We start from the raw sequence: 18531 nt of genomic DNA, 5'->3' as shown, positions 1-18531 counted from the left end.
TCTTTGACAAGGCTGGTGGGTGACTTCTTACGCCAGAAACCTTCGGCCGCCAATGCTGATTATTAATCATAATTTAAGCAGTGGCGTGTTTCAAACCCAGGACGGAGCATGTTTTGTTTACTAATGAAAGACACTACAACTAGACCACGGGTGCATATACTCATGAGCAGGATGAAAAATTACATTAAATCTACAGTTTGTAGATGTCTTGACAAAGTTGTGGGGAAGTATCCGAGTTCGAAAGTGTAAACAAAAACAGCTAAGCTCATCTGGCAAGCAGTAGGAGTATTACATACGGAAAAGTATCAAAATATATGAGAAAAAGACATAAAATAGTAAAAAATCGAGTAAAACCTTGTATAATTCTGTCAAATTAATGTGAAACACGTAAAAGTGAGGGAAATACAATGAAATATGTAAAATCGCGAAAAAACTTGCAAAGTTACTTAAACTGACAGAGAATAGATAGAATTAGAGAGGAAGTACCACGGAATGTGATGAACTGGGGTGGTTTGTGGGTACCTGGAAATCCAAGACTGACAAAAGCTTAAAAATTAAAACTTTTTAACCCTCCCCCCCCCCCCCCCCCCCCCGCCCCCCCGGAGTTTACGTCGGTTTTCGTAACACATAGTCTAACAAACGCGACTTAAGTATTACACAGAGGGGCCATATCAGAGTTGGCAAAATATATGTAGCCCAATCTATAACTGAGGTGTCACACATGTAGTCAGATATAGATATTACCCAATAATGGATGGTTCTCACAAACAATGTTGTTCTTTAAATATAAAGGAGAAGAATCAATATGTTTATCAGACTTAAGCCATCCCCTAAAGTGTTATGTAGGACAGTGGACCAATGTTACATATATATCACCTTTCATAGTGTGCGGGAGGTGTACTCGAGATATGTGGTGTTAGGACGAAATTGCTATATTATCCTACGCCTGAGCGAAAGTATCTAACAGCAGACGAGTACTTCCTTGCGCAACAGGAATGTTAACAGAGATGGGGTGATGCTACTGAAAGAAACAATAAGACTGTTACATCTCCTTTGGCTACTGATCGTGGGGCTTACTCCCTTGTGAGATGCTGCTGCTTTTTCGTAAGCATTTTCGTGCAGCAGGGTGTTGGTGGTATCTCGATGTATTAGCTATCGAAAATATTCATGTCTGTTTTCCCTTGTTCTATTTCCTAACGAGTCATAGCCGCATCCATCAAAACCGATACTACTACTGATATACACGACTGACGCGGGAAGAGTGATTGGCGGTACGCACGTTTCTGTCTTGAAAATACAGGTCAGATCCATTGATTTCCGAAGAGACAGAAAAACAGTCTCCGGACTTGGTTCTAGTTGGCTTATAAGCATCTCGATGGTGGATACACACTGACGATGCCTTCCTATAATAGTGTAGAAGGAATAAGTTTTTCCATTTTAAAGTTTCTCACTTGCAGGGTTAATGTACGTCTGATGCTGCACAAATATAACCTGCATTAGAATACTAAGAACGTTGCATTCTGTGCGACTAATACTTCGGAGCCATATAGCTTTAACATTATAGCATTTCTAGGTGCAGAGCCGTGGTAACCATTGTTGTGTGTGTTTATGTCCTCCGATCGCTTCTCTAATGCCGTTGCCTTCCTGGTACTGACTCCAGACATCGGAAAAATGCTTCTGAATTGATAGCACAGTTGATTTACGTGAAATATCCCTAACTTCATCCGTCTGGAGCTCCATCACGTATAAATCACACGTATCGTCTTAATCGTCTGTTATATCGCCACAACACTCTAATGTCTACTATAAGCCAATAAGATGAGCTACCCCCTTCGACACTCACGCATCTGGAGAGACCTTGTGCTTTTGGACGGTTGCCGTGTGTAAGACTGGTGCTGCATGAAGGATTAGTCAAGAGCAATGTGGGAGGCATCTGTCAATCTCTGACTTCATCCTACGAATTCGAGAATATTCTGTGATGCCCATCCACAAAGGGAAAGATGTCCAGTCGTAATCGTAAATTCTTCACTACAATCGATTGCCTGGGAATATGTAGATAACCTAATTGCATCGGTATAGGACGCTGTCTGGTATACTTTGGTGTATATGGCTGAATGGACATACTGCACAGTAATCTATCAGCATACACAATTTAGTATACGGTATCTGCAAAGTAGTGGAGGCCAGATTTAGCCATGATACAGAAACTTGGAATCATTCTGCCGTGTCATTGGCTGGTGGTTAAATTACGAAAGAGCTGGTATACTTGGATGTATATGGCCCAACGGACATGTGCACAGACATCTACCTGCATTTGCAATTTAGTATTGGTACTTGCAGAGTAGTGAAGGGGTGAAATGGTTCAAATGGCTCTGAGCACTATGCGACTTAACTTCTGAGGTCATCAGTCGGCTAGAACTTAGAACTAATTAAACCTAACTAACCTAAGGACCTCACGCACATCCATGCCCGAGGCAGGATTCGAACCTGCGACCGTAGCGGTCGCTCGGCTCCAGACTGTAGCGCCTAGAACCGCACGGCCAGTCCGGCCGGCAGTGAAGGGGTGATTTAGAGATGATGCAGGAGTTGGGAAGTAGTCTGTCGTGCCAATGGCTGGCATTGAAATTGTGGTACACCTGGCATACTTCGAAATATATGGCCAAATAGACGTACTGCACAGTCATCTATCTATATTCGCAATGTAGTACATGGCACTTGTAGAGTTGTGGAGGTGTGATTTAGCGATGCTGCAGAAACTGGGTAGCATTCTGCCGTCTCAATGCCTGGCAGTGAAATTACGGAACATATGTTAGACTTTGACGTATATAGCATTCGCTATCTAGTACATGGTACTTGCATAGTAGTGGAGTTGTGATTTAGCAATGATGCTGCAGTTGGGAAGCATTCTGCCGTGTCAATGGCTGGCATTGTAATCACGGAATAACTGGTCTGCTTTGATGTGTATGACCAAATAGAAGTACTGCAGAGTCATCTACCTGCATTCGCAATCTAGGGTCTGGGTCTTGCAGAGTAGTGGATGGGTGATTTGGCAATGGTGCAGAAACTGTGAAGCATTCTGCGTGTCAATGGCTGTTGTTGAAACTACGGAGCAACTGGCAAAACTGCTAAAATTGATCGCGCTATCAACTAGGATGTGTGTTACTGTACATCTCCCATGTCAACAGTGTTTTTCCGATAGCGTGGAGCCTACTGGTACACAGTTGATTACCTCATAGTGACTGACTGACACCATTTGGTTGAGATGGAGGGAGCCTTACAGAACACTGGACATCTGCTACTTGTCACTGTGGAGCATGGGATTAAATGTAGACGCCGCCACCTTCAGACATTTGCTTGTTAGCATTCCTCAAAACTGCAGGTTCGTCCAACTTCCATATGCTGCAATATTCTCCACTTGTTTTCATTTTTTTATCACCACTAAGATAACAGTATCTCTTTTTATTTCTATTGCCTTACGCGTTTTGAGAATGGCACCTTCCGGTGATGGTCAACCCGGAACAGGAAGCCTGTACATGACTATAAAATGTGGAAACAACGCTCTTCTAAATGGAACACCGACACATTCATTACCCTGTTGCTGTGGAAGATAAGATTAACTGTATAAGTCATCACCTTCCGATAGCTGCTGGAAATGCTCTACAATTTCGCAAACCCTCCCAGCTTCCTTATGCTGTGACGTTTTCTACATTTTGTCAATGATAAACATCGCCTCTCCGTTTTATTCGTACCAACCCGTTCTGTGGAAGTTGCATAGATCAGACCATACGTTCTGCATGTTTCGCAGGAGAGCTTCTGTAAAGTTTGGAAGGTAGGAGACGAGGTACTGGCAGAAGTAAAGCTGTGAGTACCGGACGTGAGTCGTGCTTCGGTAGCTCAGTTGGTAGAGCACTTGCCCGCGAAAGGCAAAGGTCCCGAGTTCGAGTCTCGGTCGGGCACACAGTTTTAATCTGCCAGGAAGTTTCATATCAGCGCACACTCCGCTGCAGAGTGAAAATCTCATTCTGGAAACATCCCCCAGGCTGTGGCTAAGCCATGTCTCCGCAATATCCTTTCTTTCAGGAGTGCTAGTTCTGCATGTTTCGCAGGAGAGCTTCTGTAAAGTTTGGAAGGTAGGAGACGAGGTACTGGCAGAAGTAAAGCTGTGAGTACCGGACGTGAGTCGTGCTTCGGTAGCTCAGTTGGTAGAGCACTTGCCCGCGAAAGGCAAAGGTCCCGAGTTCGAGTCTCGGTCGGGCACACAGTTTTAATCTGCCAGGAAGTTTCATATCAGCGCACACTCCGCTGCAGAGTGAAAATCTCATTCTGGAAACATCCCCCAGGCTGTGGCTAAGCCATGTCTCCGCAATATCCTTTCTTTCAGGAGTGCTAGTTCTGCATGTTTCGCAGGAGAGCTTCTGTAAAGTTTGGAAGGTAGGAGACGAGGTACTGGCAGAAGTAAAGCTGTGAGTACCGGACGTGAGTCGTGCTTCGGTAGCTCAGTTGGTAGAGCACTTGCCCGCGAAAGGCAAAGGTCCCGAGTTCGAGTCTCGGTCGGGCACACAGTTTTAATCTGCCAGGAAGTTTCAGGTAAAATATAATTTTCGATTCATGAAACTTTTTTTGTTTCAAGGACTCCACGTGGATTTCTATCTGACTTGCTCTTAAACTATCCGCCTCAACGATTAATGTATCAAATTGGCGATTTTGACTTACGTGGATCCACGAGTCTTATTTCTCAAGTACTTTCTTTTGGCAAAACCTGGATTTCGTTGCTGTGATAATGTGAGGGAAAGCGCAAGGTCTACTAGACAAAAAAATTTAAGAAAATAAGTGGCTTATTTATCATATTCGTACACTGCTCAGAATTGCCATGGAATCCCAGAACACGGAATGTCGCACTCGGTGTTTTAACTTTCCATCGAATGGACATTCGCTTTTTAAACTTGGACACGATGTAAATGTTTATCAGATACCTTGACAAAGTTTATTGCTTGGGTTTACTCTCACGTATTTCATCAGAATTTGTGTCTCTTTACGCGTTGCAATGTGGCATAGATAACTTCAGTTCCTCATTTATTCAGTTGCATGTACTAAGGAAATTGTTGATCAATATTGTAGTCCAATGATGTAGACAGGAGTGAGGCTCCCCGTTTTTCTATGCTTAAGTGGTGAGCTGTATATGTGTTTAACATTAATGAGGTAGTTACTTACATGTTCCAAAGATCGTCTGAACATGCGGAAAATAGAAGGAATAGTTCAGGAGAAATAATTTAAGGTTAGATATAAAATCGTCTTCGTTACCTGGTAAATATTTTAAGCTTTTTGGCAAATGATGAAAGATTTTTGTTGCAGTACATTGAACTCCTTTCTCTTTTTAATAATGGGTAATAAAGGTCATTTTTCCCCTACTGTTGCAGGTGAGGAAATCACTGTTCTTCCCAGGCCGTGATGGAATACTTATGGCGATTTCATCAGCGAAAATATGCATTGTGATGGCACAGGTAAAAGGATTAACTTCGTGAAGGCGTACCTACATGACGTTAGTGGTTGAATGCCACATATTATTCTTAATACTCGCGTTTGGGCTATCGATACTTTGTTTCCAAGTAATGAGTTATCCCAGGAAATTATTCCACAATTGAGTGGAGACACGGAAAATGTATCGAGAGGTTAATGCGTTTGTTTCCATAATTCGTGGTTACACGATGAGAAAATGAGGTTGAACTTAGTTGTCTGAGAAGCTTATAAGTTTGCTTCTTCTGGTTCAACGTTTCATCAGTATGTGTGTCCAAAGTTTTGAATCTTCAACCCTATTTTCTAACTCCCACGCAAGTGCTGCATCAATTGTAGGCATGGCTCCATTGTTGTACAGAAAGAAAATAGTGTCTTTTCTCAAATATTGGGGAGAGTCCATTTTCTCAGTAGAAGCGAATAATTATTTGAAAATCATCGTTTACAATCTCTTCTGTTGCTTTCTCCTAGAAGAATTGCGTCAAAAATATCTCCTTGTTATGGTACGTTTACACTGGGATACATGTAACGCGACATGTATGAGCGACATGTCAATTTGACATGTCGCGATACATCACCTCATACAAAAATTCACGGAACTTGTATGCGGACCCTCGAGCTCATACATGTCGCGTATACATTTTGTATATCGCTTTTTGGCCATATACGCGACATGTATGAGCGACATTTGAAGAACTCGCGCATGCGCAGTACTATCATTTCCTGTCGTCTTGTCGCCTGCCGCTTATTTTGACGATTAGCGGATGCGTAGTACCAGGCTCTTTGGCGGCTGTTTGAGTTTTGGAGGTGCCGACTATCGTTTCGACGTTAATGTATCTGCATAGAACATCAAAAAGTGCCATATGCAACATTATTCTTCGTGTTTGCGAGGCTATTGTGCAAGTTTTATGCCAAGAAGTGAAGGTAAAAGTTTTATATACACTCCTGGAAATGGAAAAAAGAACACAATGACACCGGTGTGTCAGACCCACCATACTTGCTCCGGACACTGCGAGAGGGCTGTACAAGCAATGATCACACGCACGGCACAGCGGACACACCAGGAACCGCGGTGTTGGCCGTCGAATGGCGCTAGCTGCGCAGCATTTGTGCACCGCCGCCGTCAGTGTCAGCCAGTTTGCCGTGGCATACGGAGCTCCATCGCAGTCTTTAACACTGGTAGCATGCCGCGACAGCGTGGACGTGAACCGTATGTGCAGTTGACGGACTTTGAGCGAGGGCGTATAGTGGGCATGCGGGAGGCCGGGTGGACGTACCGCCGAATTGCTCAACACGTGGGGCGTGAGGTCTCCACAGTACATCGATGTTGTCGCCAGTGGTCGGCGGAAGGTGCACGTGCCCGTCGACCTGGGACCGGACCGCAGCGACGCACGGATGCACGCCAAGACCGTAGGATCCTACGCAGTGCCGTAGGGGACCGCACCGCCACTTCCCAGCAAATTAGGGACACTGTTGCTCCTGGGGTATCGGCGAGGACCATTCGCAACCGTCTCCATGAAGCTGGGCTACGGTCCCGCACACCGATAGGTCGTCTTCCGCTCACGCCCCAACATCGTGCAGCCCGCCTCCAGTGGTGTCGCGACAGGCGTGAATGGAGGGACGAATGGAGACGTGTCGTCTTCAGCGATGAGAGTCGCTTCTGCCTTGGTGCCAATGATGGCCGTATGCGTGTTTGGCGCCGTGCAGGTGAGCGCCACAATCAGGACTGCATACGACCGAGGCACACAGGGCCAACACCCGGCATCATGGTGTGGGGAGCGATCTCCTACACTGGCCGTACACCACTGGTGATCGTCGAGGGGACACTGAATAGTGCACGGTACATCCAAACCGTCATCTAACCCATCGTTCTACCATTCCTAGACCGGCAAGGGAACTTGCTGTTCCAACAGGACAATGCACGTCCGCATGTATCCCGTGCCACCCAACGTGCTCTAGAAGGTGTAAGTCAACTACCCTGGCCAGCAAGATCTCCGGATCTGTCCCCGATTGAGCATGTTTGGGACTGGATGAAGCGTCGTCTCACGCGGTCTGCACGTCCAGCACGAACGCTGGTCCAACTGAGGCGCCAGGTGGAAATGGCATGGCAAGCCGTTCCACAGGACTACATCCAGCATCTCTACGATCGTCTCCATGGGAGAATAGCAGCCTGCATTGCTGCGAAAGGTGGATATACACTGTACTAGTGCCGACATTGTGCATGCTCTGTTGCCTGTGTCTATGTGCCTGTGGTTCTGTCAGTGTGATCATGTGATGTATCTGACCCCAGGAATGTGTCAATAAAGTTTCCCCTTCCTGGGACAATGAATTCACGGTGTTCTCATTTCAATTTCCAGGAGTGTATATCAGAGTATGTAATACATTCTATAATTTTTTCATGCATCTGGCACGTATATCAATTTTTTGCTATTATTCCGGCGGCCTCGCGTGATAATGTTGACAACGGATGCCGACAATCGTGTGTGAGACGTTGGCATTAGCAATCGCGCGACAATGCAAATGTTTTGTAATGAAATCTTCGTTTCAAGAGGAATCCCCAGTGGCCAATAAACGGAGTGTTACTGCCAACTGATCCTCTGGTGGAATCGCTTCCCGAAAGTTTGTGTTGGTTTTGGACACAAGAGGAGCCACAAGTGATAACAAACCGCGGAAATCCTCCATACTCATCCTAACATAATTTCTAAAATATGCGCCATCCTTTAGCGTTATTTCGCGAGAAACTCTCTCTGCCACCATCTACGCTTCCTCCGCCTTTTCTTCCTATCATCTTCCAAAAGAGCAAGTGTACCAGCACATGAAAATGTGAAATCTTCCAAATCGTCGTCGAAAGCTATCGCACAGTGATACATATCAACCAGTGTAAGCGCACGCTCATACTTGTATGAGGTTGATACTTGTCAACTCATACAACTCGTGATACATCTCGCAAAGTCGCATATACATGTATCTCATACATGTGCCGATACAAATGGCAGTGTAAACGCACCTTTACGCTCCACAAATACCTACAGTCTACTGATGCCATATTTTTAAAATATCACACGCAAAAGGAACGTATTTCCACTCAGTTTGATGATTTGAGTCGTGCTGATTGCTCACTTGGTCCAGTATCAAAACTTCAGGATTCATCTAAAGAATTCCAATCTTCCAGTTGTAGCGATACATTTAAATCTGATGAAGTATTGCTGGTCGTAGTAATATGACAAGCAATACAGATGTTCGCAATTCGGACGAAGAGAACTTACATGAAGTCATTAAAGATCACCTAACTCACGTTGAGCGAACAGTAGGGCTGAACAAAAATGACTGACAAGGCACAATGCATCTTGTAGAGGGTATAGTATGGACGTATTGGAATAATTAATGTCGGGTGATGGTGAAGGTCGGGAGTTAAAATAAATTTGTGCTAATCGACTGCATCTGTTTTCAATGAAGTAGTTGTAATCGCAAGTCAATTTCTTAATTAATTTTATGTTCATCATTTGCATCTGGTGTTCAATAGCTGAATATAACATCAATGTGCACCCCTTTTTAATTAAAAGTGATCAATTCTGAATCAATTAATGTCAACACTGCCACCGCAGTTCAATTAGGAGTCACAGGGCCTTATTGCTTTTTTTTTGCGTTATCCGATATTGCGGCAGTTTTGCACTCTCTCTTGATCTGTTGGTCAATTCGCTGGGGCGAACACACGCCAAAACCAGATACGTGACGGGTGGGGTGGCTCTGAGCACTATGGGATTTAACATCTATGGTCATCAGTCCCCTAGAACTTATAACTACTTAAACCTAACTAACCTAAGGACATCACACAACACACAGTCATCACGAGGCAGAGAAAATCCCTGACCCCACCGGGAATCGAACCCGGGAACCCCGGGCGTGGGAAGCGAGAACGCTACCGCACGACCACGAGCTGCGGACGACGGGTGGCGTGTTACAAACTTAAGGAAACATATGTAACCAAACATGTCTTGGTGCTACCAGACATAACACAACATAGGAAGAAATCAGATGAACGTGGGAGAAACATTATATGTATCCACCTGTCAAGTTCCACAGAAATTTACAGTCCATTGACCACAGACCTTTAAGAGTGTCACAAATGCAGTGTACTTCCACTCACTTCTTAACAGGGATAAAAAGCATGTACCAGTGTTTCTCTATGAAGAATTGACACCAGTCGCTCCAGTTTGTCGGGGAAATAGTCGACTTCTCAGCCTACGCAATGTGCTGCGCGTCAGAACTGCCTGGAATGACATAACAAAAATTCCAACGCACAATGTTTTCTACTCCTTTGGGAAAGAAACAGAATACCTCTTTCAGTGCTTCGTTAGCAAGAAATTAATCTGTCATTTACTAAAGAAGTCGTAGTAAAAAAACGAACGACCTTCGACAAGTACGTCTGTAATTAAAGCACAGAAGAAAAAACATCCGATTACCACAGCGAGACAAAGATCTGCCTACACTGCATGAGAAACATATATTTCATAGACAATACATTAAATACTTTGTTAAGCTACGGTACCGTGTGTGACAATTTGCCTCAATCGTCCAATGAAGAGGCTTTTCAAAAGGATAATGCGAAACAGATTGATGTCCAATGATTAATTGCAGCCGCAATAAATTTCGGTTAGACCAAAAATCACGCAAATTTAAATATTTTCGATTTCACTAAATACAGTTGAAACCAATTACTCGTACAACTGTAACCATACGTGAACACTACTGTCATGAAATCTACATTTATTGGCATAATTTTTTAAAGTTGAAAAAAACCTACTACAGACGTTGTCTACAAAACACTTCTCTGCCCTGTTCTGAAGTACAGTGTGGGATCCTTAGCAGATAGGACCGACGGAAGACATCGAAAAAGTTCAATGAAAGGCAGTTTGTCGTGAAATGGGAAAGAGAATGTTACGGGTATGATGAGTGAGTTGCAGTGCCACTTACTAAAATAAGGGCATTTTCGTTGCGATGATACGAATTCACGAAATTTAAAGTACCAAATTTCTGCTGCGAATGCCGAAATAATATGTAGACACCCACTGACATATGGAGTACTGACCATTATAACAAAAAAAGAGAAAACAGAGATCGCACGGAAACATGGAGGGACTAATTTTTCTTTTGTCCTATTCAAGAGTAGAACTATCGAGAAACAATCTTAGACGGGCACAGAGCCTAGGTATCACCAATTTCGTCCTGACTTACAGTAGATGCAGGGCCTGGACGGAAATGAAAGCGACAGAAGACGTAGATCTAGATAGCCAAACGGTTAGAAAAACTGGTATATTTTACGCAGTTCGGGAGAAGCGTGAGCTGTTTACGCTAATTTCCAGGTAGCGGTTGGCGCAGCGAAAGCACTACAGAACGGAAATCCGAGGGTCGTGGCGTCGGATCCCTGTGTGGAAACGTTTTATCATGTTTTCAGTTTTTACCTTACTTAAACTGCAAATAAATAGAAAGAAGCTCAGTATGTTGTAATTATTAATATTTTCGTGAATGTTATGGGAAGAAAAATCCGGTGATAAAATATCTTTATTTCATACTAAATGATTTACACATACTGGAGTAACATTCATCGTAAAAACAGAAATTCACCCAGCACCTTGCAGACGTAACGAAAGCCGCACTTTTATAATTACATGGGTGTTTTAAAGTTTCTGTACAAAAAAAATTGCAATTAATAAAATGTTCCGTACTCTTATGCCGTAGTCGATTACATTTCACCTCAAAACCTAACCTTTCGTCCCAGTATCGTTACTGACTGCAGGAAAATTCCCCTTCCGCATGCTTCTGTGCAGTGCCGTGACGTCACATGTTTTGAATACGCGAGCCCAATTAAGGGGGGGGGGGGCTAGGACGTGAAACGGGGTGACTTGGAACAGGAGAGGCACCACAGGACATTTTAATTTACACTGTCTGTACTTTTACAATAAATTCATAAAACTTTGTTAGCATGACCAGGAAGGATTCAGGATTTACACTCACAGCAGAGGAAGTTCAAAAACATAACAAAACAAATTTTTTTAACATGTGAAATTTCATCATTTTTTCACTTGGTATTAGATGCATTTGTTGCCGTAGGTACACTTTTCTTCATAAGTAAGAGAGATTCTTCGATGAATTTTGCACAGCATACAAACCATACTCACAGGTGTATGAAACTCTAGAATTTCTCAAATCTGTTAAAAACCGTGGTAAAAAGTGACACAATTAACTATGAAATTCGAGTTTTCTCCAAACACGAAGTTTAAAACATAACATCCCATTCATTTTTCCATAGATTAAATAAATTGTAGAGTTTCAAACACCTGTAAGTATGGTTTGTAAGCTGTGCAAAATTCATCGAAGAAAAGTGCACCTATAACAACAAACGCAGCCAACAGTTAGTGAATAAAATCATGAAATTTCACATTTGAAAAATATTATTTTTTCGTCTTTTTGAACTTCGACTGCTATGAGTGTGAATCCTGAATCCTTCCCCGTCATGCTGACAAAGTGTTATGAATTTATTTGTAAAAGTATAGACAGTGCAAATTAAAATGTCCTGTGGTGCCTCTCCTTCTCGAAGTCGACCCGTTTGACGTACCCCCCCTTAATAAAGATGTCTTTTAGTTTCGCACCCTCCTCCTTCTTATTGAAATTCTTGGCGTGTTCTAAAATCTCTATTGCCTCTCTGTATAGCATTTCATGGCTTCCGCTTGTGACTGCCAGTACTTGAGTCCTACCAATATGAATGTTGTGGTCCCCTGGCTGCAAAGCATGTTCCGCAACTAAATATTCGGTTTCTCGTTCGCAGTTTCCATTGCCTCCTCCTCGAAATTTTCCATACATAGGTTCGCTATAACTGGGCTTAAGGGGCTCCCCATAGCGACACCATCCATTTGCTCATAGAAGTAATCGTTATATTTGAAATTTGTGGTTGTGAGCCAATACTTAAACGGTTTTGCAGCATCGAAAGAAAACATCCGATTCAGCTGTTGTAACAATTAATTGAGCGCAACCATAGTGAACAGCTATAGCACATCGCGGTAATCTGCAAACGCATCCTGGAGATATAAGGTCACTAAAATCGGCCTAGGATGCTCGCCAACCGTCGGAAAAAGCACCGACTTACATTGTTCCGTATAGCTGTGGGTACTACAAAAAGAAGGGATAGAAAAAGACTAGAAAAGCACAAGGTCAATTGCAGAGAAGAGGAGACTGACAGATCAGCTGTCGCGAAAGACATTTTTCAGCCAGGAGACCACCACATCCCTTTTTATAGGACTCTAGTACTGGCACCCACAAGCTAATACCATGAACGGCTAGCAGAGAGGGCGTAGAGATGGTAAAACACATCAGGAATTTCGATAGGAAGCAGGAGGGAGTGAAACCGAATGACATCTGGATTCCGGTGATGTGTACCAGTTGTAAGCGTATTGTCATATCGCTGGCTTAGTTGTGGAATATGTTTGCGGGCAGTCGCGTCTGTAGAATCGAGCACGGGACACGGCACTGTTATGTTGTGTAGTGTGTAGCTCTGCATGTGAGAGGCATTGTTAGTATGGAAGTGGAAGTGTTGCTACAAGTGCTATTACAGTAAAGTGATGAAATATGGAAATGATTCACAGGAAAGCGCGTCAAGAAGTGATTAAAAGATGATCAGTGCCACCGATAACGTATTTGTGTATCCTCTCGTGCATGTTGTAGCGTAGAGTATCAATCATCCGCGCCGTGTTCGGTCTCCAAGAATGAACTAATGTGAATCAGTAATACTATTTACCACAGAAGTGAGCATTTAAGTGCCAGCGTCTTGTAGCGAGCGTGGGGACGTGCATTCGATCATCGCGTTTCCGCATTATCAGTAATCACCCGCGTCGTGTAGGTTACGCGTACGCTCGTCCGAATGATATTGTGGACTGTTAATCATCCATTAATTGGAATAACACTTCTGAATTAGAATGTAAACAGTGCAACCTGCGACTTTCATTTATCGTCTCAGAATATAGTTGTTCATACCAGAAGTAGAACAGTGTTGTGTTTTGATGTTGAGTGGCTCCCCTAACTCGCTTGCGTATTTCGAGAGAAAATTTGAGGCAAGCCAGCTGTGGAGCAGAATAGTACGACCGCCGCAGGATTTCAGGTACCTCGTGTGGACAGGGCGCACGGTCAAGAAACGGTCTAGGAACGACAACCACTTTAGGGTCCCCCACCCCCATTTGTACTCCTGGTCGTGTTCCACAGTCTTCCACCATGGGGTTTTAGCAACAGCGGACGACGCCGGTCGACAGCGTCTAATTGCGCTTGCGTGTTCAAAGCATGTGACGTCATGCCACTGCGCAGTAGCACGCGGAAGCGGAAATTTGCTGCAGTTAGTACCGAGCCTGGTTGTGAATCGGACATTCAAAGAAGCTAGAATCCTCCTTGAAAGTGTCCTCCCCAGAATGAGACGAATCGTTGGGTTTTAAGGTGAAATCCATTCGACCACTACATAATAGCCCGGAACGTTTTATTAATAGTGACATTTCCGACAGCGGAACTTTACATTTTACAAAAACAGATTTGGTTTATGTTCATACAAGGGTCTCTCTCTCTCTGATCTCACAGTTTTTCAGCAAACCACGGGTAATGCATCATTTCGGTAAGTATTGGCGACATAATCTGGTTATGTACAATATAATGTATTTTGATGCAATCTTCTCGGGATGTGACTTCTTTTTGTCTCTCAATAGTCAGATTTATCTGCAACGTGCAGATGACGACGGCTGCTCGAAGGTCGAAATGAAACTAACGGAATACGGAATCCTGTATGCTTTACGTAGAATCCTTTCTTGAAAAGTTGTTTGCAGAGTTGTTGTTGACGCTGTTTAAGTACAATCCTTTCTTGGAAATCCATTTGAAATCCCGAATTCTCCGTTGCCTTTCCGTTTCATGACTTTCATGGAAATGTTGCTAGATGACATATAGTTAAAATTAGTTCGGTTTATTTACAGTGCAAGTGATGTAAAAATCAAAACTAAAACGTTCCCGCGCGTGGACTCGACCTCAAGACCTTGTGCAATGGCTTTTCTGCTGCTCCGGCCCGCCACTGGAAAACGCTTTAACACAAATGGCTCATGCCTCAACCATCCACATCAAAAATGCTACTTTTCTCGAAACGTCGGGTGGGCTATAGCTCTCACTTCAGTGTCTTTCACTCCTGTCCAAGCCCTGTACACATCATAAATTTGGATGGATTCGGTGATGACGAGCATCTGCAATCCCCTTGTTAAACTGGTTCTTCAATTCCCTCTTCAAAATACTTAAATATGAATTGTAAAGGGGCCTTGTGGATGTACAGCGTGTCCACAATGAGACTCCAACATTTTAATATCCTATATCTTTCTCATTTCAGATGGTGGACCTGTGAGTCCTGAAGGGGCAGAGAGAGCAACACAACAAGTTTGTGGTGTGCAAGTTTGAAACGCCAAGTGGCCGTAGTGGAGCTGCAATCAGTTGTTTTACCAAAATGGAGGATACGAAGGAGCGTGCACAAGTGGTCTGATGGTATGCAGAGACAAAATCGGAGACCCAAGTGCGAAGAAACTTCGTCGAGTTTACAACAAAGCGCCCCCGTCGTTCAAGACTATAGAGAAGTGTGCATGGGGGCTTAAGTATTAAATTTGAAAATAATTTTTATTTTTCGTAGCTGTATGACCGATTACGCTGTCTCGTAAACGGTTGGCCCTGACTAGTATTTGTACGCAATCTGACTGCATATAATAACAACAAAGAATGAAAGAAAATTTCGGTTAACACAATTAATTAATTAATTAAGTCCCCAGCAACTATAAAACCAACGCAACAACAAAGCAGAAGTGTAACTGTTCTGTGTGTGGAAGTGTGATTCAACGTACACATCTGGCACGGTTCTTCTTCAATAAGACAAGAAATTTTAAATACCATTTATATTGAAGTAATTAAAAAAAATAGAAATACTATAATTGCGCAAGAAAACCAGAATTACATTCTAATACAAGAACACACGCCAGATGCTTTGTTGACTGAACCTGTAATGACGCATTATTCAGGACACTGAAATAATGAGAGAGAAAAGAAATTTTTTTTACCTACATTTATATTGATGGAAAGCACTCTAAACATGACAATATCACCACACCGACTTGCTACTACCACATCTCAACAAGAACTCCCCACCACGACCTCTCGACAAGCACTCTTCACTACGACATCTCAGCAAGCACTCACTACTACGAGTTCTCCACAAGCACTGCCTACCGCAACTTCTCAATAATCACTGACTACTACGAGTTCTCCCCAAGCACTGCCAGTGAAGGCGGCGAAACAAAACTCTCTGGCGCTGTGGCTCAGTGTAGCCACCTTTCATATGCCCTTCCTCCACGGGCTAGAATTTGATGGTATTTTTGCCAGCATTGGTGGTGAAAATACCACCAAATTCGTCCACAAAAATACAGACAAAAGTAAATGATAATATTAATACGTAAATATCACATAATTAGATAAAATTTTGGCTTTGCACTGACCTTTCAATAACCTAATATATAAAATACAGTAGGCAATACAAATTCTTTCATACATGTGGCTTTACATAATAATGTACACAATACACAAAAAATCAGTTTATACAAATGTTCACATAAATTACTTTTAATTATTCAAAAAAAAAAAAAAAAACAAATAGTTGATAATTCCAGCCCAGCAATGGTCAACAGGTGCAAACACCAACAAGTGACATCGTTTCAGCAGAAGCAGTCCATCAGTTGCACCCAGCAATGTTGAGCAGGTGCAGACACCAACAAGTGACATCATTTCAGTAGAAGCAGTCCATCAGTTGCACCCAGCAATGTTGAGCAGGTGCAGACACCAACAAGTGACATCATTTCAGTAGAAGCAGTCCATCAGTTGCACCCAGCAATGTTGAGCAGGTGCAGACACCAACTAGTGACATCATTTCAGTAGAAGCAGTTCCATCTGTGGCACCCAGTAAAGTTGAAGAGGTACACACAGCAACAAGTCACATTAGTTCAGTAGAAGCAGTCCATCAGTGGCACCCAGCAATGTTGAGCAGGTGCAGACACCAACAAGTGACATCATTTCCATACAAGTAGTCCATCAGTTGCACCTAGCAATGATGAGCAGGTGCAGACACCGGCAAGTGACATCATTTCTATAGAAGTAGCTTCATCTGTGCACCCAGTAATGTTGAGCAGGTGCAGACACCAACAAGTGACATCGTTTCAGCAGAAGCAGTCCATCAGTGGCACCCAGCAATGTTGAGTAGGTGCAGACACCGGCAAGTGACATCATTTCCATAGAAGTAGCTTCATCTGTGCACCTAGTAATGTTGAGTAGGTGCAGACAGCAACAAGTGACATTATTTCCGTAGAAGCAGTCCATCAGTGGCACCCAGCAATGTTGAGCAGGTGCAGACAGCAAGAAGTCACATTTCTCAGCAGAAGCAGTTCCATAAAATTCACTAGCACTGATCACACAGTTCATCAGAGTTTATGAGCACAAATTAAACATGTCCTAGTGTCACACATCATATTGAAAAGTGCAGGTAACAGTTCAGAATATTTATCTTCACTAATCAGACAGTTCAGGCATGAACAATAGTTTGAATACACATACAAATGCTTTTACAGTAAGATACAAATCATAACAAACACACAAATGATGTCAGATAATTTTCATATTAACTATTACAAATACTCAAATATCAGTAAACCTATAATATTTATGGGTGTCAGTGCAAGCCACTACAAACAAATAAAATAATATTTACGAGATAGGTGGGTAGGATTAGGAAAGGAAAACACTCAAAACACACTCACTCATCTTTCATCCACATTAAGTACTACTGTGTAATTGAATAGTGTTAACTGTGTAAATGTAATTCTGTCAAAATCTGATGTTCATCACGTGTATCAAGTAGTAGTGGCAGCAATGTATAACAGTCAATAATAGTTAGGTCAACGTCATAGTCATCATGTCAACACCAGTGTTTGCCAAGCCAAATCAAATGTACTGTTGTTGAACAACTGTCAGTGAGCCAAGATATGCAATACTTCCTCTCTTCAAAAAAAAGTATATACTGCTTAGTGATTTAACAAAGTGTGTATAGACTATCTTCCTTCTACTTTAGTGTTCTAGTCTGCTATCTTCATCCTCCTTGTTCCATAAGACCAACAAAAAAAAAAAAATATGCATCTCACTTACTTTACCTCTTATCCACCAAAACTCCAATAATCATCAACTTCACACAATCTCAATAATACCTCAATAATACCTCTTCAATATGTCGATACATATAAACCTTATTGCCAATATATGCTCCTCATTTACTTAACCTCTTATCCACCAAAACTCCAATAATCATCAACTTCACACAATCTCAATAATACCTCAATAATACCTCTTCAATACGTCGATACATGTAAACCTTATTACCAATATCATTTCACTTCCATAACAACTCTCTCCTCTAGTCAGTCTCCTCGAACAAGTACAGATAAAATCCTAATGCAAACCTCATCATCCCATACAATCCGAAGACACATTGTCAACACACAACCTCTGTGTAATCCATCTGACCCAAATCTTCTACTCATTATGAATTATAAACAAAAGAAATGCATACATGACCTCTAACAGACTTAGTTCGAATAACTCTCAGTAATTAAGTACGATTACAGAATGTGCATGATCATAATATTTCACAGTGTGTGCACCACTTCAAGAATTATGGCAAACAGAAGCAAACATGTGGAGTATTTTTTGTGTCTAGTGTCACTTCCTATTTCAATTGCTCACGAAAAATGCAGTGTAATGACTGTCAATGGTCTAAACCTAGTAATGGTACGTCATGTCGTTAGCTTCCTTCCTATTAGCATACATTTATACAGCTTCCATAAAACCTCAGCTCATGTGACTTCTATGACGTTTCTTGTACTAATGTCGTTCGTCGAATTATAGCAGTTCATTTTCTTA

Source organism: Schistocerca americana, chromosome 2, assembly GCF_021461395.2.
Source record: "Schistocerca americana isolate TAMUIC-IGC-003095 chromosome 2, iqSchAmer2.1, whole genome shotgun sequence".
In the NCBI taxonomy this organism is placed as follows: domain Eukaryota; kingdom Metazoa; phylum Arthropoda; class Insecta; order Orthoptera; family Acrididae; genus Schistocerca; species Schistocerca americana.
This window is presented reverse-complemented; position numbering follows the sequence as displayed.